A 26642-nucleotide genomic window follows, 5' to 3' on the forward strand; every position below is an offset into this window, starting at 1 on the left:
GGTGACACAGTGGCCATGATCTCTCCCAGGCTGCCACAGTTTAGCTCCTTGATAGTCTTTGTCAATCACCAATATCCTTACTCTTCCTGAGGCTGAGGACTAAAAGCTGCTATAAGATGAGGTGATATGCCTCATTAAAATAAGCCAAGGGAAAGTTAAATTAAGCCTGGCTATGTCACAATATTTGGTTTATTTATTTATTGAGCACCTACCATGAGGCAGGTTTTATTCCATGCACTAGAAGTAAGGCATGGGTTCCAATTCTGGACAGGGTTGAGTGTTTTTTTTTTTTTTTTTAAATGGGAGACTCGCAGCTTCTACTTAGATCAATGATTGTAGAATAGACAAAGGAATTTGGTTTGGGAATGGGGCGGGGAGGTTCACTTAGCTTCACTTGCCAGCTATATCAAATTTCATTTTTAGCCAGTCAGGTCTTTACTATAAACTCATTCAGCAAATGTCTTAAAAGTGTTTTATTTATTTTTTTAAATATCTATTCATGTCAGGTACTGTTTTAAAGCACAACAGGGTAAACTAAAGTCTATAAAATATGGCTATTGCTCTCAACAACTTATATTCACATAAATAAGTATATAAATAATCATGAAAAAGACTGGCAAATGTCATAACAAAAATTTCAAAAATTGACATCCGATTAGGGAAATATTATTTCCAGTACTTGTGCAACAAGGTGGATCACAGGGGACCACCTAGTGCAGTGGGTCAGGAAAGATGGGAAGAGCTGTGGAAATGGGGACGAGAGAAGAGCTAGAGTCATTCTCAACAAACATGCTTGAATTAAGGCTGCAAGTGCCAAAAGTGATGGATATAAAGGGAACCAGGGAATAGTCCATTTTGGCTAAAGCTCAGGATATGTGAGGATTGGGTACAAGATCAAAAAAGAATGCACATGGCACCAGATCAGGTATGTTTAATAGTAGAAAATTTTGATGCCAGTTTATTAATAATGGTAAAATTATATTCAGAAATTGAGAAGGCAAGGAAGAACGTAATAGTACTTTAGATTTTATTTCATCAAATCAATCATTTAAAAGCATTTGAGATTTAAAAAGTTATTTTTGTTTTTCTGGAACGTTCACATATATAGAACCCCTGAAAAATACTGACTATATATTGGGTTTTACTGTTGTACTATTTCTGAATCAAGATGGGTTTTTTTCCCTAGTGCATTTCCCCAAAATTCGCATATGTGGTATTCACCATCCCCTTGGGACTGTAAACGAGAGTGCTGTAAGTGGGTAGTGGCATCTTGACCCATGCTGCGGGCAGAGGCCAGGAGAGGAGAGGCATAATTGCGGTGGTCTGGGAGACACAGGCTGTCTCCTGTGGAAGGGCCATGGCCATCACTTAGAAATGGCATCTTTCCAGAGGCACAATAATGTCACAGCTCAAAGTTGTACATTCTTCCAGAGCCATTTGGGAGCATAAAGGGTTACTCTAACCCCTGCTGTGTTTCATATGGAGATTTTATTCCTTTGGGGTTCCTGTAGTTGTTTGCTATAACACTCCATGATATGGTTCTCCAAGGATTTTGCCCCAATAAAGTGCTACCATTAAATGCCTTTTCTGTGCAGTCACTATTCTGTTCCAGAGGAGGTACATTGAGAGAATCTTCTGATTTCAAATTTGTATTTTTTATTTAAATAGGAATAACAATCAAGTCAAAAAATGGGCAGAAGACATGAAAAGACACTTCTCTGAAGACATACAAATGGCTAATAGACACATGAAAAAATGTTCATCATCATTAGCCATCAGGGAAATTCAAATCAAAACTACATTGAGATACCACCTTAACACCAGTTAGAATAGCAAAAATGGACAGGGAAAGAAACAACAAATGTTGGAGAGGCTGTGGAGAAAGGAGAACCCTCTTACACTGCTGGTGGGAATGCAAGTTGGTACAGCCATTTTGGAAAACAGTGTGGAGTTGCCTCAAAAAATTAAAAATAGAGCTACCCTATGACCCAGCAATTGCACTCCTGGGTATTTACCCCAAAGACACAGATGTAGCGAAAAGAAGGGTCATATGCACCCAATGTTCATAGCAGCAATGTCTGCAATAGCCAAACTGTGGAAAGAGCTGAGATACCTTTCAACAGATGAATGGATAAAGAAGATGTGGTTCATATATACAATGGAATATTACTCAGCCATCAGAAAGGATGAATACCCAACTTTTACATCAACATAGATGGGACTGGAGGAGAGTATGCTAAGTGAAATAAGTCAAGCAGAGAAAGTCAATTATCATATGGTTTCACTTATTTGTGGCACATAAGGAAGAGCATGGAGGACATTAGGAGAAGGAAGGGAAAAATGAAGGGGGAAGAAATCGGAGGGAGAGATGAACCATGAGAGACTATGGACTCTGAGAAACAAACAGGGTTTTAGAGTGGAGGGGAGGGATGGGTTAGCCCGGTGATGGGTATTAAAGAGGGCACGTACTGCATGGAGCACTGGGTGTTATACGAAAACAATGGATTGTGGTTCACCACATCAAAAACTAATGATCTATTGTATGGTGACTAACATAACATAATAAAAAAAATTTAAAAAATAGGAATATGTTCATCAGACATTTCTTATAGTGGCCTTTGAGGAATGAATAAATTAAAGCCTAACAAAAAGTTAGCATAGAAGTATGTGTGTGTGTGTGTGTGTGTGTGTGTGTGTGTGTATGTACATGTGTATGTCTGTATTTGATTTTATAAATTTTCACATGTAAAATCAAACTCAAAAGGGCACAGCCTTTCATTCCAATCCTTGGACTCCAATAAGAAAATGCATTTTCTTGCGACTTAAAACTTGATATCAGAATCTTTTATATTTTGGTAGGAAGTAAACCAGAACTCCAAGAAAATTTTCCTGGAGCCTGCCTTGCTCATAGACAGTAGGTCAGAAGCATATCAGACCCTGCAGAAGAAGGGTGGGCACTCTCCCAATCCCCTCAAAGCTGCCCCAATTTCTGAGAGTAATTTTAAACCTGTTTATGTGGAAGCCATCAGCATCAGTCAAAAGAAACATGTAGATGCTATTTCAGGGTGTTTCATTCCAAGAATGTGGTTTCTTTCTGTATGTGGTTTCTTTTAAATGTACAAATCTTTATTCCCCAGGTTTGGGAGAAGAAAAAAAATGAAGATGGATATACATAATTAAAATAAAACCAGGGCCATAGGAGACTGTTTATAGAACAGTGAAATGTTTTTACAAAAAAAAAAAAAATCAGAAAATCTCAGCCCCCCTACCCCAAAGGAGAAGCTCTTTATTTTTCTTCTATATAACTTATGCAGTAGCAAAGCTGTGTGAACCCTGGTGATGGGGCCTCTGGAGGCAGAGGCAGGCTACACTGTCAGTGTCAAGCCATATGGCCAGTCTCTGCCAAGTTCACCTGCCAGAAATAGCTCTAATTTTCTCCCTGAACTTTAGTAAAATGAATCATTCTTACCTGAGGCTACTGATAGATTGAATCAAAAGCCTGAGAGTTTACTGCTCAGTGGTATGAAGCAGAGTCCACTGGTTAGAAGTATGGATCGTATTTAACAAACCAGGCAAGAACTCGCTGCCACTATCTGCACCCACATATCCCGCATCCACAATTTGACCAATTTAATTCTGATGTACTGATAAGGCATGAGAAAGAATTTGAAAGATGAACCATTTGCAACAAGAAGTCAAAGATAATGCCATATTTAATCACTACAGCATCAGAGAGTCAATTTGTTTCCCTCAAATACTTTTAAAATCCAAGAGGCCAAGGCAGCCTAAGTCTGTTCTTCTGGGCCATATTTGTTTCTATCATTAGCTAATTTAGTGGGAGTTAATTTTTGCAGGGGCTTAGGTAAGGACTATTGGCACATCATATGAAACATGATTGGTGTACCATTGGTGCTGCATGGCAAACTGCCCCCATTGCCAAGATGGAACCCAGAACTGGGGTCACCACACTGGAGCTTCAGCAAACTTCCGTGAAGCTCTGATAATAGTGGACATTTGCAGATACTCAAAAAGTTCTATCTTGACCCCAACATGTTCCCCCCATAAGAATGTTTTCCTTTAAACTTTGAGAGATGAGTCAGAGATAGCAAAAGTGAGAGCTGGGAAAAATGATTCTCCCAGGATACCTGGCAGTGAATGTCTGCCTTCAAAGCAAGTTCTTCATGGAAAATGTCCTTTTTCAATAGTACCAAACCTACTAATTATGCAAGGAAACTTTTGATTGGCTATTGCTACCCAAATGTGTTAGTGTCTGTCAGCCTGCCAGTGTGTGACTTTTGGAAATAACATTTGCACAGTCTGTTTTTCTCATAGGGCATATTGACACACACTGCAGCAACTCTGTGGCCTTCCCAACTATGGCATGTTAAATATCAGTTAAATGTAACATTATGTCTTGACTACATTCCTATGAGTCTGGCTCTACGTTGCCAAATAATGCAAACTTGGCCCACTGGTCCCCTTCCTTTTTCCAGATGCTGTCACCCCTCAGATTCTTCTATCCAAACCAAGTGCAACTATTACACAGAGCAGGATAGTTGACTTGGCTATCCAGCAAAGGCAAAAACATTTCCACACATTATGCACAGTTTAAAGTAAGGTGCAAAGAGCACATTTACTTGAAGAGTCTTTGATACCTGGAAGATGAAGTTGTGTTCAGTTTTGCTATTAAGCATATCTTTTGCATTCCCATTCTTTAAACTTTGATGATCCAGGTATGACATATACAATTACTTTTTATTGACAAAGCATTTGATTAACTGGTCTTTGATTGGATATTACCTTTTATAGCATTAGGGCAGGTTTTGTTTTAGAAACTGTCATTCCATAGAGCATTATGTGGGGCTTGATTTTACTCTGGGGAAAAACATAGTTCTGTTTTCTCTTCTTCTTTTTTTTTCTTTTAAAAGATTTTACTTATTTATTTTAGAGATAGATAGAGACAGAGAGAGTGAGAGGAGGGGCAGAGAGAGAGGGACAAGCAGACTCTGCCCTGAGCGTAAAGCCCAACATGGGGCTCGATAACCATGACCCTGAGATCAGGACCTGAGCTGAAATCAAGAGTCTGACGTTCAACCAACCAAGCTACCCAGGCACCCCTCTTTTATTTTCTTAAAGAGAGATTTAATTAATAAAAGAAATCAGATAGTTAGGTTTTATATGGTCTAAAAATAGACTTTTTAAATGTGCATTGGTTAGAAAAGAAAAAGGTGATATAGAGGTGTGTGTATTTGTCTTCTGAGCATCTCAAACTCAATATGGTCCAAACTGGACCTCCCTCCCCCAAACCTGTTTTTTCTTCTGTGGTCCCTCTGTATGACTGGGTCTATAACAGGTCTGAAATGCCTCATTGGTTACCAAAATCCCACTGATTTCACTCCTAAAACCTCTCTGCCCCATCTCTTTGGCAATGGTTTTAATTCAGTTCCTTTCCCTGCCTACTCTCACTTCTTCTCCAGCTCATATCCCCTCTCCACTCTGCAACCAGAATCATTCCCCGCTCCCGCCCGGAAATGCCAATTGCACCTGTCATTTAAATGCTCAAAGTCTTTCAGTGGCTTTTTATTGCCCTTAAGAAAGGCCTTCCCTGCTAGAGTGATCCAGGAAGCCTTTTGTGAGCTAATTATCTCCTTCTGTTTCACCTCTTTCCTCCTGTCTACTCCTAGTACTTTGTTTCAGAAATACTTAACCAGTTATAATTTCCCAAATCTTTCATTTTGTTTCTTGCTTCCATGCCTTTAAACATTCTGTTTGGAATATTTCTCAATATTTGTGTTAAAAAAAACTCCTACATATCCTTCAAAATCCCAAGGTATCACTGCCAATTTAAACCTTTTTTTTATGTTGAGTCTTGTTTTATTGTATGTATTATTCTGAATTTTGAATAAATGTTAGTTAACTTATATCTTCAGATTTAAAAACCAAGGGTTATAGTAACCATTAAATTCATGTCAAATGTGGTGGAGAATTTTTATGAAATTGCTATTGCAGAAAAAGTACCTGAGAACTTAATTCTAAATTATGTTGCCTAGAAGTTGACATTATTAGACTTGGAAGCCAAATACATAGCCTCCAGTTTATGGGTATATTACATCTTGGATCATACTGGCAATATCCTGGGAATGAGTGAGTTTACAGAAATATTTGTAACTTATATACAAGGAAGTCATATGTTCATTGGTAATACGAAGTTAACGCCTCATGTGTAATACTTAATATGTTAACTACTTAATGACTTCCCTTTTATTTTTCTTGAAACTCAAAGAGTCTCTGTATGTAGACATTTGGCTTATTGGCACATTCCCATTTACAGTACCACTATTATTGTTCCAATCCATTGCTTTTAATTCCAGTCCTTTACGCAGTTACATCAGCTGTTTCTTACATTTGGTCTTTTAAAGTTGTATGTTCTTATGTCTTTATTGTGTTAAAATATTTCCTCACTCTCTACCTGTGAATATTCATCAGAGTCAAAACTTTACAGTTGGATGGAACTGTTAAAACGTCATCTGATTCTTCTTTGTTTGTTTTTTTAATAACAGAGCAAACTGAAAAGCAGAGAAGTGTTTTGTGTGGCTTTGTGCAACTGGTTGGTGGCTAAGCCAAGACCAGCTGGTCTTCAAACTTATTTCCAAATCTGGTGCTCTTTCCACTGTCCATGTGACCTCCTCCTGTTAGCTCGTCCTCACTGATCTCTTCCTCCCTCCAAACCTCTTCAGAGAAATCAATTCACTTCGCCAGATAGTATCTATTCTTCCTATTTCCTCTATGCTCCTGGGTATTGTGGTAGAAAATGTTGGTCCTTATTGAATTTTCTATTTCTTACTCTAGATTTCATCTTTCATATTACTTCTATAAAATTGAAATACTACTTTTATTTTAAAATTCTTGTGACTTGGATAAGGTTTCTGCTTTCCTTTATTTGATTTTGTGGTTTTTCTATATTCTTACTGAGCCTATTTCAGAATACTTACACCATCTATTTTTTATTTGTACAGTTAATATATGTGATCCCTCACATTTTTCTTTCCTTCATATTTTATTTAATAGAAGATAATCCTAAATTTTGGTTAGTGCAGTCCATTTCCTTAGAAGATATTATGGGTTACTTTGGGTGTTAATATTCTTTAGTTAAAAGAATAACTTCTTTCATACAATTCTCGAATATCAAAGTCAGAAGACTCGTGATCCAAGCTAATTTCCAATGTTTTCATTCCCTTTAAACCACCCTCCATCTGTGTTAAACCTTCGCTTGAAGACATCCAAAGATAGGGAATTCAGTATTTCTATGAAATTCTAACTGCCTCTGGACACACTACCTTTTAGAATCTTCTTTTCATCCAGTTGAATCAATCTCTCTCAGTAATATAATTCTGACTACAGAGCCATAAAAAACAACTCCAGTTCTACTTTCAGCCAGCTGAGCATGTATTTGAAAGCACCTTTCATTTCCCCCTGTGCCTGGTCTTCCTCAGGCTAGACATTCCCATTTCCTCCAAACCATGGTCCAATAATTTGGTTTTAAGTAACCTCATCATCCTGATCGCTTGTTAAAGGGCCCAGAATTGACCTCAGTTCTGTAGGTGAGCCCTGACCAAGGAGGCAAAACTCCCTGATCTTTGCAGTCATGCTTTTCATGTTGGCCACATTACTATTCATTCACACTGAGTGTCTTGTTATGCGTTGAATTGTGTCCCCCTACAAAAGATATGTCAAAGTCCTAACTCCCAGTATCTCAGAATGTGACCTTGTTTGGAATCAGGGTTTTACAGAGGTAATTAAATAAAATGAGGTCATTAGGGCGGGCCCTAATCCAATGTGACTGGTGTCCTTATGAAAAGGGGAAATTAGGACATAGAGACAGACACGCACAGAGGGAAGATGATGTGAATACACAAGGAGAAGATAGTCATGTGACTGGAGTGATACATGGACAAGCCAAGGAATGACAAGGATTTTTGGCAAGCACTAGATCTAGAAGAGGCAAGGAAGAATTCTCCCTTAGAGCCATCAGAGCTTGTCCGTGCTGACACCTTGATTTCGGACTTCTGGCTTCAAGAACTGTGAGACAACACATTTCTGTTGTTTCAAGTCACCCAGTTTTTGGTACTTTGTTATGGCAGTCCTAGGAAGCTCAATACACCCTCCTTTTACCAAACCTCTCTGCTTTTTATTCCCTACTCTGTCTCTCTCATTACCTTCTTTCATAATAATGTTTTGGCCCTTCATATCCATATAATAATGTTTTGGCCCTTCATATCCATGTGAAAACTCTTTATTTCTTTCTTCTAAGTTTCATTTTTGTTTGATTTAGCTCCTTACTTAAGCCAAACGAGCTCTTTTTTGTCCTGTTTCTCTCATGTGGGTAATTGCTATCTGTCCCAACATAGGTACTCTGAGAGTTGCTGAGAATTCTTATTCAAACCACTGGTAAAAGCATTGAATGAGATACAAGAGTTTCTTTAGGTCAACACTGACATTTTTTTTTTTTTACTGCAGTTGTTCAACCCATTTTAAACCCAACTCACTTCTTTAATCAAGTTTATAATTCTGTGTTTTGAACACACAAAAAATATAAAAGACACTGTCTAACATCTTGCTGCAATCATGATATGCCACGTTTATATCATTCTTTCTTGCCAATTTAGTAACTCTACCAACAATGAGTTTAATCTGGGATGACTTATTCTTCATTATTCCCACTTTCTTTTCATGTATTACAAACCCAGTTTTTAATAATTCAGTCAAGAATTTTGCCCAAAACACATATCAAATCTTTTGGTTTGTGTTTTGTAAAATCTGTGTCTCCTCTTTGGAAATGTGAACCACAATGGCTCATCTTCTATTTCCCCTGCCTCCTCAAAGATTCAATTCAGAGAATTTGTTTACATCCCCCAGTCTTACATCCCTCCCCCCTGAAATATCCATATGAATTTTTGTCCAGACCATGAGATTTAAATTCTTTTACAATTATATACTTTTAATCTTTACATTTATCTTGGTTTTAGTTCCCTCTTATTGTTTCTTCTGACTTTTTCAAGCTGAGATTTTTCTTCTTGACAGAGAAGATGAAAGCAGGAGTTTAAACTAAAGTCCTATGCATATATAAACATCTGATAATAATTAATCTTAAATTTATTACATTGTGGAATAATAAAAGCATTTTGATACATGCACCATTCTGTAGATGGGCAGCTACCGTTATCACATATTTTCTTGCTTAAATTTTTACTTGACACAAGGATCAGTAACTGAATATTTTCTCTAAACATCCTTTTCTCAAGGTTGACTACAGTTTCTCTTGCCAAGAAAGAAAGATTTGTGTCTACTTGATAAAATTTCAGAATGTCCTGGAATAGCCTAGTACATTTTAACTAGATAATTTTAGAAGAGGACAGAATGTGGGCTAGTACTAAAATATTAGTTATATGCATTGCCATATGCATTGCTTGTGAGACCCATGTACCAGACTAGAGGAAGCAAGTCTATATATGATATAAGAAAATTTCCAAAGGCTTAGTTGTTTAAGGAGCATCACATAAAATTTGACTTGACTTAGGAAATCAAGTTCAAAATAGATGCTTTGTTAATGGGAAGGTAATTGTAAGAGGCACTGGACCCAGTAGTAGATTGTCCTTGTCAAATTTTGGAAATTATTGGCTAGGCCTGCCTGTTACCTAAAGTAGGAGGTGGCAACCAGATGATTAAAACCTGACATTAGGGGGTGCCTGGGTGGCTCAGTCGTTAAGCGTCTGCTTTCGGCTCAGGTCATGATCCCAGAGTCCTGGGATGGAGCCCTGCATCGGGCTCCCTGCTCAGCGGGAGGCCTGCTTCTCCCTCTCCCACTCCCCCTGCTTGTGTTCCCTCTCTCGCTGTGTCTCTCTTTCAAATAAATAAATAAACAAAATCTTAAAAAAAAAAAATCCTGACATTAGGCCTTCCACACTGGATGACAGCCTGACTGGCAGCAAAGCTGCAGTTGGCCAAGGAAGGAACAGCACAGAGAGCAGGTAGGAAGTGGTAGTCCTCAGGCACTGTTCAAACAAACGATTGGCATTGGATCCAGGAAACCTAGAGCAAGGTCATGCTTCAAATCAGTTCAACAAATATTTACTAGGTAGCTGCTACGTACCAGACATTGTGCTAAGTGTTGGCAATCCAGGTAGGCAATAAACAACACAAACACTTGGGTGGTATTGAGGGTCACATCTTTACTCCCTGCAAAAGCAATGTTGAAAAGATAAAAGCAGGACCACAGTCCTCTCAGGAAGTTAGAACCCTAGGAAGGTATCAGAATAAATACTGAAGTGGTCATATGGAGAGATCTTAGGATGGGGAGCTCAGGGCAGAGTGTCATCAGAATGAGATCTCTGTTGGGTGTGCAGAGATGTGACTAAAGCAGCATAGGAGGCACTTAGAGGTCAGCCTTTTGTTACCATAGCCCAAGTTCAACTGTGATTAGAGTGCTGGGCAGGGCATCTATATTTTAAGTCAGAATGGCCAGAATGAATGAAAGTGTGGTGTGTGTGTGGGGGGGACAAGATGATGGGGGAATGCCAACATTGTTTCTATATTCCTTAATCTGGGAACTGGAGTAGTATTGCACTGTTGATGTCTTCTAAGTCACTATTGATTATTTGCATTATTTCCCTTGCATCTGTTAGCATAAATTGTGGACTAGGTGGCTAGACCCCCATTAAAGTGGTATATTCCATAGGTCCTTCCAGGGAGATTCTAGGACTAGAGGATAAGTCAAAAAATGTCCCTCAGAAAATTTTGGAAGATGTCAACCTTGGGAAATGCAAGGACCCTCCATGATGTCACTGATCTTATGAACATAGTTACTCCTACACTTCCTTTCTATTACCAAGGACCCCTTCTGGCCTGGATAAGGCTTTAATTATGGATGTAACTTTTGACTACTTTTCAATTTCTCCCTTTTATTGTCACAAACTTAGCTAAAAAGCATTTGTAAAAAAATCACTCACTACACTCTCCCCTTATGCAGATTGTCTATCATTTGAGTAACTGACACCATTTTTCTCTGAAGAATTATCTGACAACATATTTGATAGGCAGGAACACATTTTATCCAGTATTTGAAATTGCTGCAGTAGATAACAGATATTTCTCAAAGATCTGGTGAGACAGGTTTATTTTTGAACATGTCCTTGGTAATGATAGTAAATTGTGCCATTTTTCTTATAATTTTCACTAACAGACTTCTTGATTAATCTGATATTGCTGTCAGAAACAAACTTCACATTCTCTTAAGAATGAAAACTTTATGGGCATTTTATTGACTGCCTTATATGACTTTTCTCTAGTTAATATACAATCAACATACTTTTAGCTGCTTTTTCTAAAGTAGTGAGAGAATGTAAAATAGTCCTCAGCACATTCTTTTGTACTCTAAATGTATAGTGGGTGTTCTTTTTGACAAAGGGGAACATTCATATAACATGAAGAAAAACATGACCATTCGTTCTAAACAAAAGCTCTAGAAGTCTTACTACTTTTCCTTATTTTCTCCCTCCCTTCTCCTCTCCCTCTCCTCTCTTCTTTCTTCTATGCTTCAGCAACTATTTTTTGAGGGCTGACTCTGACTGGGTTAGCACTGTACCCTGCCCTCATGGGGCTTACACTTCAGTGGCAAAGAGAATTGCTAAACAAGTAAGTATTAAAATTAATTTTTGAGAAATTCTGGCTCTTCTTATTACCAACTAATTTTCTTTCCTTAGTAATCTGAAGCCCCTCATTCTGTGACCTTTGCATGTACCCATCTAACAAATCCCTGAGCTGCTTCATGGAGGAAGTCACAAAACACATGGATTGAATCTCTACAATTCACCAAGTCCTTTGCCATCACCTAGGGCCCTCAGGGCTAATAACTCTGTATTATAAATCTTAAATGTATTTCCAAGGTAGCTTTTCCTAATCATTCCTAAATTCTTAATCATCAAACCTCAACTCTGCACAATTTCTCATCCTCTTCTTTCATGGGAGGTCAAGGCCAAAATAATTCTTCATCTCAAAATTTCTCTGTATCTAGCTCAAGATTTATGTTCCAAAGATCTGTTAGATTCTTACATAAAAAAAGTCTCCTTTCTTTTCCTAGAGTTAAGTATCACTTTTCCTTTCTGAGAACTTGCTCTATCTCATGTTTTCTGATCTTCTTTGGACATTTATTTGCTTTGTAAGCCATATTTTCTCTCACCCTACCCCTACCTACCTCTGCTTTTTATCAAACTTTAATTGTACTTTCTCCACAACCTATACAGGGTCTCAAATATCCTTCATACTTAAAAACAAAAGTCAAAAGCAAGAATAATAACACCAACCACCACTAACACAACACCCTACTAATTTCTTGTGCTATTCATTAGTTTATCTCACTATTTCCTTTCTGAATATTTGTCTGTATTGTTTGCTTCTCATTCCTTACCATTCACTTTTTACCCTCCTCCCTGACCTCGTAATTAACAATATTTTCTTTTGAAGGTGATATTGTCAGGCATTATGGTAGGTGTGCAGTAAGACCCCAATCCACGTTTTTGGGGAACATTTGCACTGTAGTATAACTGTTAGAACAGATGTGGTATTTATAAGATATGGTAATTCCCAAATACCATAGCCTTTTTATTCATGTCTACAGAAACAGACAGTTTTCAATACTTTGTTCTTGAAACACTGCCTTATAGATTCCATGACATTGCACTATCTAGGCTTGTTCTTACCTCTTGGGGGCACTCCTTCTCTGCCTCTTTCATTGGCTGTTGAACCTCATCATTAGTTTTTGCCTGTAATATTATAGACACAACCTATATTTCTGTTAAGTAATCCTTTTGATGCATTGCCAGCCATGGCTTTGTTAACTGCAGCAGGAAGGTAAAGACTGGGAAGAGTTGAAACCTTGAGGTATGCATTCTCACTAAACACCAGACTCAGAGGGACAAATTCAGCAGGAAGTCGTGGTAAAAAGTCTAGCCAGGCAGGGTGGCATGATATACAGAGAGAGGGCAGATGCTCAGTCAATACATAGCATCAAGACATGTTATACATGTAGGACATGAAGATTTTGAGAATTAAGATCCTTGATAGCTCTCCAGAACTTAGTTGCCTCTTATTTACCTTGCCTCTATCTTCTATACATTATCTCCAGATATGTCTTGGTGAATCATGTCTTTTTAAACACCTTTGATAACTCCTACCATTCAAAAGTCCCCATGATTTGGTTTTAAGCCTCATTTCTCCACTTCTTCCCACTTAGATACTATGTTTTAACCAAACTGTTCGACTTGATAGCTCATGAACACATTCCATGTGTTTTCCTCTTTGTCTTTGATTTTCCAGTGGTTCTTTTTCCTATGACTATATACCCCACCTTTTCATCTTTATACCTATTTTATCCTTTAAAAAACATAGCCAAATACAGATTCCTCCAATATGCTCTTGATCTTATCATCCAGGAGGTATTGCATAATTCTCCAAATTCCCAGTGCTAATGTTTAATTCTTTTGACATTTGCCACAATAAAAAACACAGTAAGATATTTGTGTATTCATCTCTCTTATTAGGCAGTGAATTTCCTGAAGAATACATGTCATAAAAATCTTTGTGTATTTATTCAGTTCCCAAGATAGTGCTTTGCACATTGAAAGTACTCAATAAATATTTATTGAAAAATCCCTTAAAGTATTCTTCAAAGGAAAATTGTCATTATCAGTTTGTTATTTAATTCATATAAATTCATCCTCCTACCTGGAAATAAATTATCTAAATTCTATGTTTTGAACCTATATTAAGCATATGATCCAGTGAATGACAAGCTTCTCTGGGAGACATTAAACTGAAGATGTTATGTCCTATCTTTTCAATCAAACATAAATTTCCCATTAAAATGAAAAAAAAATCATACTTTTAGAAGGTTGAGTAGGATGGCATTTTTTAAAAAGCCTCTGACTGAGTAAGTATAGATCAATTCAAGGAAATTCTCTGAATCTGCTCACGTCCTTTTCATTTAGTGTCAACTGGGGCATTTTCATTTACTTTAAGCTTTCCTTTCACCAGTCCTATATTCTCTAAAAACTAATTTTAGGGGAGAGGATTCACCCAGATCAAGGCTGTTGAGATGGACCATGGAGCAGAGGGCATTGTGTGCAGGTGGTGGCACATCAATAGTCTTAGAGGAAGAGTAACTTAGTAATGGGGACCTGGGTGAGTACCAGTTACAGCTGATGAAGGAAAAGGAGAAGATCAACAGCAACCCATAAAAATTAGATTTATTGATTCAGAGATATCCAGCTGACCACCAAGGCTGAGTTATCATTACTGGACAGTACAAATATAAGAGCTGGAGATGCATTGGAAAGCCAAGGTAAATTGTTCTTGGTTAATTACTCACTAAAAATTAGTGCTGTCATGCTCTCATCTTTAATTGGCATTAAACAGACACAAAGATCACTGAACTAAAGAGAAGACAATTTTGAAGTCATTTCAAGTACTTGCACAGTCTCCAGTTTAAAGTGAATGAAAATATCCTTTGCTAGTTTGTCCATTTTAACGGCCTCGATTTGACTGAACTCTCTCCTCTACAATTAATTTTTAGAGATCACAAGAGTCCTAAATGTCATTTACTTTCCAAAGTTTGGGTCCGTCTGCTCTCTCTGGAGCAGCATCAACTCTGTCAGTGAGGTCCTTCCCATAGCTCTGGACTACTTTCCTTCTTTTCTGTCTTAACATGGGAAACTTCAACCAGGGAAGCTCAGCAACTCTGGGAAACCTACAATGTGTAATTTTAACTGGTTTTGCCCATTAAAAATTCACATCCTTGTGCTTCCATTTTGCTCAAATTCACTGTTCCTCTAAATGAAAATCCAAACAAGCTGTTTCAAAACTTCTGTTCTGTAGACTTACAAACTAGGGAACCTACTATTTCATAAATAAAAAATATAATCTATTGCAAATTCACAAACATTATTTATTCTTTCATTATTATTTTGACTTGCTAAACTGTACTAGGTGTTTCCTTTTCATGTCAATTCTACCTTCCATTTATAGTCATTTAAAGCTCACTGTTTCTTAAAAAATTCAGGAAAGGAGGTATATTTCCTTTTCCAAAAGATTAATTTTTAATCTGCACTGAAGTTCTATTCTTTTATGCACACATACACATACACACACTCTTTTGACATATACAGTCCTATTAAACTTCACTCTCACCTTCCTAACATCATGATGACTATAGCATCTAAGCCAAAAAGCTGGACATGTCTGACAAATGGTTTGTCATTTCCAGAGCAGGAGTAAATTTTATATCTAAAATGGAGGAATTTTTAGTCCTTTTACAGTTATATTTATAGCCATTCAGGATATCTAAAATTTAGTTTAGCCTGAAAAACCTGATATATGAAATAATCACATTTATAGCCCTTTGTTTTTGCTATAATATATAATTTGGCCCTTGATTATATTGTTTTATAATCTGTTGTGTAAAAATTTGGTCTTTGGGAGCAAAGTAGAGGTCATACTTTATACTCATTTTCATTAAATTTTTTTTCCAGGCAACTAGATGCATAATGCCAGTTTTGGGTATGTCTCCACTATAAAAAAAAATCATATAAAGGCAGTGTATTAAGTATAACATGAAATCTTGTTTGTGAAGCATTTGTACAGTAAATGACTCTTTTCTGAAACATGTTATCCTTTTAACTTTAAGCATCTACATTAGTTTTCTACTGCTTCTGTAACAAATTACTACAAACTTACTGACTTAAAACAACAAAATTTATTATCTCACAGTTCTGTGGGTCAGGTGTATCACAGGAATCTCACAAATCTAAACTCAAGGTTTTGACAGGGATGTATTTATTTCTGGAGGTTTTATGGGAGAATCTTCTTACTTGCCTTCCTCAGCTTCTAGGGGTTCCCCCTCTTCCTTGGCTTGTGGCCCCCTCTTAAAGCCTGCAATGTTGCTGATCTTTCTTCTCTCTGATCCTTATTCTCTAAGTCACATCCCCTTCTTACTGACCATAGCCATGAGTTTCTCCACCTTTAAGAACTCATGTGATTAGACTGGGTTCACTTGGATAGTCTAAGATAATCCCTCCTCAAGGTCCAGCCACTTGAAAGAATCAACTGAGAATTATTCACATCTACAAAGTTGTTACCTAACAACTTTTTGTTACCTAATATAACATATTCACAGATTCCATCATTTTTCTGCCTACCATACCATCTTTACATCTACCAAACTCTTAATAATTTCATTAGAATCCATAGTGACCTTTTATGGTCAACTAATCTTTGATAAAGCAGGAAAGAACATCCAGTGGAAAAAAGACAGTGTCTTCAACAAATGGTGTTGGGAAAACTGAACAGCAACATGCAGAAGAATGAATCTGGACTACCTTCTTATACCTTACACCAAAATAAATTCAAAATGGATGAAAGACCTAAATGTGAGATAGGAAACCATTAAAATCTTAGAGGAGAACACAGGCAGCAACCTCTTTGACCTAGGCCATAGCAACTTCTTACTAGACAGGTCTCCTGAGGCAAGGGAAACAAAAGCAAAATTGAACTATTGGGATTTCCTCAAGATAAAATCTTCTGCACAGTGAAGTAAATAAGCAACAAAACTAAAAGGTAACCTATGGAATGGGAGAAGATATTTGCAAGTGTCTAATCAGATAAAGGGTTAGTATCCAAAATCTATAAAGAACTTATCAGACTCAACACCCAAAAAACTAATAATCCAGTTAAGAAATGGGCAGAAGACATGAATAGACATTTTTCCAAAGAAGACATACAAATGGCTAACAGACACACGAAAAGATGCTCAACATCATTCATCATCAGGGAAATACAAATGAAAACCATGGTGAGATACCACCTCACACCTGTCAGAATGGCTGAAATTAACAACACAAGAAACAGGTGTTGGCGAGGATGCAGAGAAAGGGGAACCCTCTTACACTGTTGGTGCGAATGCCAATTGGTGCAACCACTCTGGAGAACAGTATGGAGGTTCCTTGAAAAGTTAAAAGTAGAACTACCCTATGACCCAGCAATTGCACTACCATGTATTTACCCAAAGGATACAAAAATACTGATTCAAAGGGATATATGCACCACAATATTTACAGCAGCATTATCAACAGTAGCCAAATCTTGGAAAGAGTCCAACTGCCCATTGACTGAAGAATGGATAAAGAAGATGTAGTATATATACACAATGGAATATTACTCAGCCGTCAAAAAGAGTATCTTGACATTTGCAATGATGTGGGTGCAGTTAGAGTGTATTATGCTAAGCAAAATAAGTCAGAGAAAGACAAATACCATATGATTTCACTCATATGTGGAATTTAAGAAACAAAACAGATGAACATAGAGGAAGGAATTAAAAAAGAAAAAGAGAGGGAGGCAAACCATAAGAGACTCTTAACTATAGAGAACAAATTGAGGGTTGCTGGAGGGGAGGTGGGTAGGGGATGGGCTAAATGAGTGATGGGTATTAAGGAGGGCACTTGTTGTGATGAGCACTAGGTATTATTATATTTAAGTGATGAATCACTACATATTCTACTCCTGAAACCAATATTACACTATAAGTTAACTAACTAGAATTTAAATAAAAACCTGAAACTAAAACAAAGAAAAAGAATCCATAATGATCCTAATAACTTCTCTTTTTCACCACTAACTTTATTAATGGTGTTATCTTCCTCACAAGCCTTTGCATATGTAAACATCAATAATAATCTGTTTAAGAAGTTTGTTATCCATTTCAGATTGAGTCTTCAAGTTGGAAATTATCTTAAAAATTTAGTCCATGGAGTACAAATTGACAGTTTAAATATAGAATTTAGCTCTCAAATTTGTTTTATTTGAACTTCATCATGCTATAAAAATGTATACATTCAAATACATTTAGGTAGGCACATGTTCTCTAGTCCCCTGTCAGTCCCCACCATCTTCTGTCTGATACTCAACTTACTTGAGTAAGACTAATTGCTGCCTTGTTTCTAAAGACATTTGAGTTTGTAATAATCTAATCTAGTCAATGTAATAAGCAATCAAGTTATTACTTAAACAATACCTTGTGGTTTGTTAACATAACTTTTGTCTGAGTATTTCCAGCCATAGAGGTTTTATTATGTTATAAAACAGATTATTCCATTTATGATCAACTGTTTACAAATTATTTTTCTACATTTTCATCTTGATTCTATCTGCATTATATAGAATAAGTTTAATTTTCTGTTTTTCATGGGCCTGCTGAATAATTATAGTGATCAAACCTTCTAATTCCTCTTTTTTCCATTATAAACATTCCCAGTTAACTTTTTCCATATGATATAGTTTCCACACATTTCAAATTTTTCAATCTCCTTCATATAATGTGGTGACAAGAAATAGTAATAATACTCCAGATGTCTGATCAGTGTCAGGTACCATACAACTACTCTTTATATATATATATATATATATATATATATATATATATATACACACACACACACACTATACTTCTATTGACACAATTAATATCAACTTTACTCTTTGACAGCTTCTAATATATTTCTGGTTCATATTGTACTTGTGATTAACTAAAACTTCAAGGTCTCTTTTGTTCAAGATCTTTTCTGACATAAATGTCTGATACTCTAGTTCCCCTCAAGTCTGTAGTTTCATTCATCAGGCAGCAAACGTTTTTTTTATTATGTTCAGTTAGCCACTGTATAGTACATAATTAGTTTTTGATATAGTGTTCAATGATTCATTAGTTAATTATAACACCCGGTGCTCATCACAGAAAATATTTATTGAGTACTGGCTACATGAATGTTACCATGCTTAGTGCTAGAGGGTAGAAAGAATACAACACAATGGAGGAGCTCATAGTCTCATGAATAAGAGAGAGAGATGGACATATATTTTTGGTCTAAAGTGAGAAATGCAGCAAGAGAGGTATTTATAAGGGAGTCTTCTACCCAACTAAGAGGAGCAACTGGTTACCAATGTGTGCTAACAACTTTTAAGTAGAGATGTCAGTCATTGGATATTTAGGTTTGGGGCTGATGAAAGAGGTCTGGGTTAAAGTAAAAGATTAGGGGTATAGTAGACTTGTCATTTTGCATCCACTTATTCATTGTTTCTTATTTTGCTCTGGGTGTATGAACCTTTCCCCTTCAGACAGAGCCAGGTTTAGATTGCCAATCACCATGTTTTATTCTTGTCTTCCCTACCCATGTAACCCAGGTTTATTGTGTGTTCCAGGCAGATCAACATGATGCTCACTCTAGAATTTCAGTCTTGACCACGTTGCTGAAAGAACTGGCAGCCAATTCATTTAAGTGGCTGGACCCTGAAGAGACTGCCCCTCACTTCTTACAACCCTGGGGCTGCAGTTTATTTAGGTCTTTCTTCTTAAACTAAATTCTCCAGCTTTCCTTCCAATTACACAAATTACTTCTTATCCTTACCACAAATTCCTTTCCACTTTAAGTTGCCAGAGTGTTTCCATTGCTTGCAACCACACAACTCAATTACACAATTTACATATACAGGGTGGTATCAGCTTAATTTAGTAGTTAATGCTATAATAGAACTGGATAGGAAAATCTTAAGACTAAACTCTGGAATGAGTTTCTTGGATTTAAAAGCTAGCTCTGTCACATTACCTTAGTAAACTCAAGAAAAGTACTTTATTTCTTTAAGCCTCAGTTTTCATATCTATAGAATCACATTTCTAATAATCCCACCTACCTAATGCAGGATTTTAAACATAAAGGGAGAAAATACATGTAAAACACTTAGCAAAGTGTCTGGCCCATACAAAGTGCTCAATAAATGTTAGAATGGGGAGTGATTAAACGCTGCAAGAGCTAGTGAGGATATCAGTATGGGAAGATCAAAGTAGGGAAAGAAGAGATAGGAAAGAGTGAAGTCATGTAGTCAGAGGGTGGGATCATTCTAGTTAGAATTCGGGCAAATGCTACAAAGAGATCAAATAAGAGAAGGGCTAAAATGAACATTTTCAGCAACAAAATAACTGAACAATACAATTCAAAAATGGGTAAAGTACTTGGACATTTCTCCAAAGAAGATATACAAATTGCCAACAAGCACAAGAAGGGATGTTCCACATCACTCATCATTAGGGAAATGCAAATCAAAACCACAATAAGATAACACTTCACACATATTAGGATGGCTACTATCCAAAAAAAAAAAAAAAAAACCCCACAAAAAAGACAAAAAAAAAAAAAACACCCAAAATAATAAATGTTAGCAAGGATGTGGAGAAATTGGAAGTTGTATGCATTGGTGGTCAGAACTAAAATAGTGTAGCTGTTGTGGAAAACAATTTGGTAGTTCCCAAAAAGTTAAACATAGAATTATTATGTTATGATCCAGCAGTTACACTTCTGCATATGTACACAAAAAACTGAAAGCAGAACAAACAGATACTTGTATATCAATGTTCATAACAGTATTATTCACAATAGCTAAAAGGTGGAAAAAACTCAAATGTCTATCAATTGATGAGTCGATAAACAAAACATGGCATATATATATATATATATATATATATATATATATATATATATAATGGAATAATCCAGCCTTGAAAAGGAATGACATTCTGGTAACATGCTACAACATGGGTATACCTTGAAAACATGCAAAGTGAAATAAGCCAGACACAAGAGGACAAATATTGTATGATTCTACTTACATGAGGTATCTAGAATAGGCAGATTCATAATGACATAAATTAGAAGAAGGGGCAAAGTAGAGGAGAATGGGAGTTATTATATAATGCATTCAGAATTTCTGCTTGTGATGATGAAAACTTCTGGAAATGGATAATGGTATGCTTGCATGATACTGTGAATGTATTTAATGCCACAGAGTTGTACACTTAAACATGCTTAAAATGAGAAATTTTATGTTGCATATGTTTGCCATAATAAAAAAAGACATAAAATGATTATTGTGCATTAAGAGGTTATAGGTGACCTTTTCTAGTAATTTTCAGAATTAAGGGTAAGAATCACCAGTTTACAGTGTGCTATGGGAAAAATGGGAAGCAAGTAATTAGAGTCACCAAGAATAGTCTCCTCCATAGGAATTGGGTTCTGAAGAAAAGGATAGGTAGGGTGATGGCTATAGGGATAATGCAGAGTCAAGATAAGGTTTATTGAAGATATGTTGACATATTTGGACATATGTGCTGAAGAGAAGCCAACAAAGAGGGAGAGGTTGATTATATAGCAGAAAGAGGGATTTGGGGGTGCTTGGGTGGCTCAGTCGTTAAGCATCTGCCTTCAGCTCAGGTCATGATCCCAAAGTCCTGGAATCGAGCCCCTCATCGGGCTCCATGCTCAGTGGGGAGTCTGCTTCTCCCTCTCCCACTCCCCCTGCTTGTGTTCCCTCTCTCGCTGTCAAATAAATAAATAAAATCTTAAAAACAAAAAAAGAAAGAGGGAGTTGATAGAACCCAGTTCTGAAGAAGTAAACAGGAAAATGGGGGGAAGGAAGTAAGGTTTAGTGGAAATGAATGTACTTTGTAGATTGGGTGAAAGGCTGAGTAAGTTTACACGACAAGCATTCATTTCTTCTGTGAAGTAGCAGGTGAGACTGCTAATGAGAGTGAGCTGGGTGTTTGGAACAGCTGCTGAGAGCTGGAGAGGACCTGATCAATAATAAGTAAAAGGAATGCTGTTTGTGCTGAGTGTACAGGAATTGAGAATCATAATTTTTATGTGATTGTACAATTTTTCTCCATTTATTGTCAGCAGCCTTGGGGAATACAGGAACAGGAAGATTATTGGGTTCACTTTGTGCAGGGTTTTTAGGGCAGAGACAATAGGACACGTAGATGAGGAAACTGAAATCCACGTTTGGTGTGAGAATAGTTTAAGTGATTGGGGTCCATGCTAGTTAAAGAAATAAATCAAGTGAGGAGGAAAACAGACAAATCATAGGTAGTTTTCACTGACTAGGCCAGTAAAATTCTGTTCCTTCGCATGAAACTGATGTGGAAAGATCATTGGCTTTAGAGACCAGAAATCCTGGGTTCTAGACTCAGTTCTGCCACTAACCAGGTATATCGCATTGAACAAGTAATTTCCTATCACTGGACCTCAGTTTCCTTGATAGTGAAATGTGACTGAGGTCGGATTATATCCAATCTCCTTCTAGTTCTAATATTCTGGGACCAGAGGTCAGACAGCTTGCCTGATTAGTAATTTTCACCAACCTCGGGAGTGGGAAACCCTTTTGTATAGACTTTTTCGAAACACTGGAATAGACGTTTCTTTTCCAAAGATCTTGGCCCCTTACATACTGTCAGGGGAAGATATAATCCATTTGTCAGCCAATAAGAGATCAGAGTTCAAGTGTCCAAGCCATTTACCCCACTTCTGCTCTTCAGTGTTGGCATTCCTACTGTGTGAGTCATCTCAGGAAAGCTTAGCTGCTTTCAATAGGGCACAGCCCTGCACCCTGCTCTTCTTTTTCCGTTTTTTTTTTTTTTTGGTTGTTGTTTGTGGTTTTGTTTTGTTTTGTTTTTGTCTCACTACTTTGTCTGTCTTCTAGCACATAATTGAATAAATCAGAAGATATTTATCAAGGGCTCCATGAAGGGCCCTGCTCTATGCTAGGACATTGGGAATTCAGGATACTTATGTCATAGCTGTTTCACCCTATAAAATTTATATTCTGGGTGGGGAGATAAAACCCAAGCCCATGAAATCTTAATGAATAACATAAGACAATATATAATTAAGTGCCAACCTACAAATTAAAAAAAATATCCTGGGGTTTCAGCAGTAACAGGTCATCATACATCGAGTGCTCTGAAATATCCTTTTTTCAAGAATCAAGTTATGAATTTATCCCTTTGTATTGAATTAATAGCTAATTTTACTATTAACAACAACTATGAGATATGTATTAGTATTCCCATTTTACAGAGGAAGAAATTGAATTTTGGAGAGGGGGTAAGCAACTTGCCAAAAATCATAAAGCTGAGTCCCAGTCAAACCTAGGTGGGCAACTGTCAGAACTCATGCTTTCAACTCTTGTCTATTGTCTACTATGACTAGTATGCCAATAGAACTTTTTTTTTAGTATGTCAATAAATATTCTGGATGTCAGAGTCAAGGGTAAGACTCATTTTGAACTCTTGTCTATCTTCTCTTTAACTAACAACTTGGGCATGGCATCCCATCAAATGGGATTTGAACTAGGTCTTAAACACTGGATAAAATTTTGGTGAAAAGTCTCTCTTGACCATAAATTGGCAGAATCAGGCTTGGTAGTGAGAAAGACCTTGCTGTGGTCTTGTTAGTCATTTTCTGCCTCTCTCTCTCACCTGCAGTTTGTTGATAGTTCCCTTTTTCAGTTCTCTGTATCCAATTTCTTCTCATCTGTCCATAGCTCCTCATACTTTATACAGATATCTGGATGGATTTTGCTGTTTAAAAATAAGCTGAAGCTCCTCTTTAGGTTTGGGGTTGAGGTTGTGGAGTCAGCTGATCAGATTGCCAAGCCACCTGCATTATTGGCTTTGGCAGGTAATCTCAGGAATTTACTATGTTAAAAACAGCTCCTCCAGCATTTATAGTACACCTGTTATGTGTTGATAAACATGCATTCTAAAATAGCACTTCCTTTGCCCACACCTTTCCTATGTCATATATAAAAGCATACTGGAACAAGGTAAAATTGTATACTACAAAAAGCACAGGAATGCTTTCTTTTTTATGGCAATGTGGAGTTGGGTGTGAGGTGGGATTACATCTCTTGTAAGAGGCAAAATTCTCACTGCAAAGTGGCTTGCAGATGAATCCAAGACTATAGAGAACATGAGGCATAACACTTAGTTTAAGTACTAACTGAAAGTTCTCAGAATTGATTAGCTTAACTCCATGCTTTGACCTTGGGAGCTGTAAGGCTCAGAACCTTGGTGTGTGGAGATGATCATCACTTGACTGTTTATGTCCTCACTGAAATTTAATTCCCTTAAAATGTAGCATGTTTCGGATGGAGAGTGCAGTTCTGCCTGCACAGAACTCTTTAGGATATTGTAGCAGAATAGAAAAGAATTTGAGACAGTTCCCACTTTTTTGAAATTGATGGAGGCTAACAGTAGACAAATGGAGAAATGACATAATAAAACTTGTGAAGAAGTCTATAAACCAGAACAAAATAATAATAATAATAATAACAAATATATGTTGAGAACTTACACTATTTTAAGTTTACAAAAGCTAAGGGGTAGGGTGTGGGATTAACTGAGGAACATGAATTTGTGAGTCTGGGGCCTTTACAGTGCTATATTCTGTTATTCTTTCCACCTCTCACCTGCCCTTCAGATCTATTCATCCCTTCAGGTCCAAAAATAATAAATTTCATTCTTTCAGAGAAAACTTCCTCAACGTCTAGAACTACATTGTCCAATATAGATGCCGCCAGCTGGATATTTTATTAAAATTAAACAAATTGAAAAATTTAATTTCTTAATTGCACTAGACATGTTTCATGTATTCATTAGTCATGTGTAGCTAGTGGCTATCATATGGGACTGTGCAGATATAGGACATTTCACAGATATAGAATGTGTCATTGGACAGCCTTAGCTGTAGTAGATAACCATAACACATAGCTTTTTTATAACAGTCAATATACCTAAATTACATGTACAATCTCTGTCTTCTTTTCTGGATTATATACCCCATGGAGTACAGACTTTCAGTCCTCATAAATGCGGTACATTCATTATTCAGCACAGCATCTAGCATGTCTGATGTCTGATGCACAATACTTTTGACCAATCACCACAGGAAGACATTAATAACTGCCTGGATGAGTCAGAAAACATCTCCCAGAAGATATAACATTTGGACTGAATTTTGAAAGATGAATATGAGCTTGCTAGATTGAAAAGGGGGCAGGAAAAGGGAATAACTTGATGTGCCTAAAGGAAATACAGTGGATTAGGAAACTGGGAATACAGTTGTGGAACCCAGGAGAGAGACAAGGGTTGCAGATACAAAGTGAAGAGTAGAGTTGTCAACTTTTAGATTTGGTGGAAACCATGGGAGCCACATGAGAGAACTTGTAGTATGAGAAAAGATGGGGATGAAATTCATACAGTGGAGAATACTAACTTTTACAGTATCCAAACAGCAGAAAAAGCCAATGAAGTCAGTTGAGAAGGTGGAATCACAGAGGCAAAGGGAAAGGAAATTTTAAGTAGAAAGTGGTCAGTTGAAATCATGGAAGATTCAACGTTGGTCATTAGCACCTAGGGGTGTGCTAATAACAAATCTTATTCTTTTCACATTCTTTAGCACAGTCAACACTGATGCTAAATCAATGAAGTCTAGCCATAGATAAACATTTGCTGCACTAGTAGATCTTCCTTCCTATTTTTTCTTGGTCAGAAACTACTCTCCTATTCTCTCTTGTCAAAAAGAAAAGGCTTTACAACTCACTGTCAAAAAGATGTATTTGACTGATAGTAACTTCACATTGAGTTTCTTCCAGGGGCATAATGATCATTACTTTGCAGGGACAGGTGTCTAAAGCTTAACTTACCCTGTGACACCTGAAAAGAGAGAACCAAAAAAACAAGGGTTAGTTAGATGCTAAAGGGAGGCTGATTATGGTTCTAATGTTGGACTATCAGTTTCCTGAGCATAGGATGTTTTATCATCTCTGGGCAATGCCTGACATATAGAGGAGACCTAAATATCTGTCACACTGGTAAACTGAATGATTCAAATAATTAATTGTAGTGTCCTGCGAGTTAATGAATTGTCTGTCACTGAAAATATTTGAACAGAAGTTATATATCCCCTAAAAGAGTGAAGTAGGTAAACTCCATGCTTTGGAGAAGACTGAGAGAGAGGAATTGGGTGCCCTCCTAGTCCACTATGCTGTGCTCATATGCAGTGAGACTTACGATGCACAGAAGCTTGAACTTCAAACATACTCTCTCTCTGAAAGTGCAAAGGCATAGGAAAAAGGAAATGATAAGAAAATGATGAGTTTTATGGAGATCTGGCATCCATATTCCTCCACCTGCCATCCAGGCATCCTACACATAGAAACTCACCATAACAGAATTGAGTGTAAGAAAATAATCCTCAGAACATGCTCAGTCTCTTGACCAGCCCCTCCCCCCACAGCTGCATGCTTTGGCTGAGCGCACCCTATCTTGTTCCTATGTCCCAACCAACAGTAGGTTGGTTGGGTGAAGACATAACCCAAATTTCCAGTATAGCTCAGAAAAACACTGGTGGGGTTGATTCATAAATGGGAATCTGTGTCCTGAATGTTAATTTTGAAAAATAAACTGTAAACACCAGAGAAAAGTCTAATGGTTTTGCTGTTGCATTTCAGCAGAACTGAAATTTGCTATAAGGAGTCTGGAAGTGTGATGATGTTGGAAGGGAAATAATTCTTAAGATGCACAGGACTTAACTGTCAGAGTGCTGACAATTCTAGAATTCTATCTTCAGTGCCATGCCCAAGTTGTTAGTTAAAGAGAAGATAGACAAGAGTTCAAAATGAGTCTTACCCTTGACTCTGACATCCAGAAT

This window comes from Eumetopias jubatus, unplaced genomic scaffold (assembly GCF_037043125.1).
Source record: "Eumetopias jubatus isolate StellerSeaLion01/CBP00866 unplaced genomic scaffold, mEumJub1_p1.0 scaffold_6, whole genome shotgun sequence".
Classification (NCBI taxonomy): domain Eukaryota; kingdom Metazoa; phylum Chordata; class Mammalia; order Carnivora; family Otariidae; genus Eumetopias; species Eumetopias jubatus.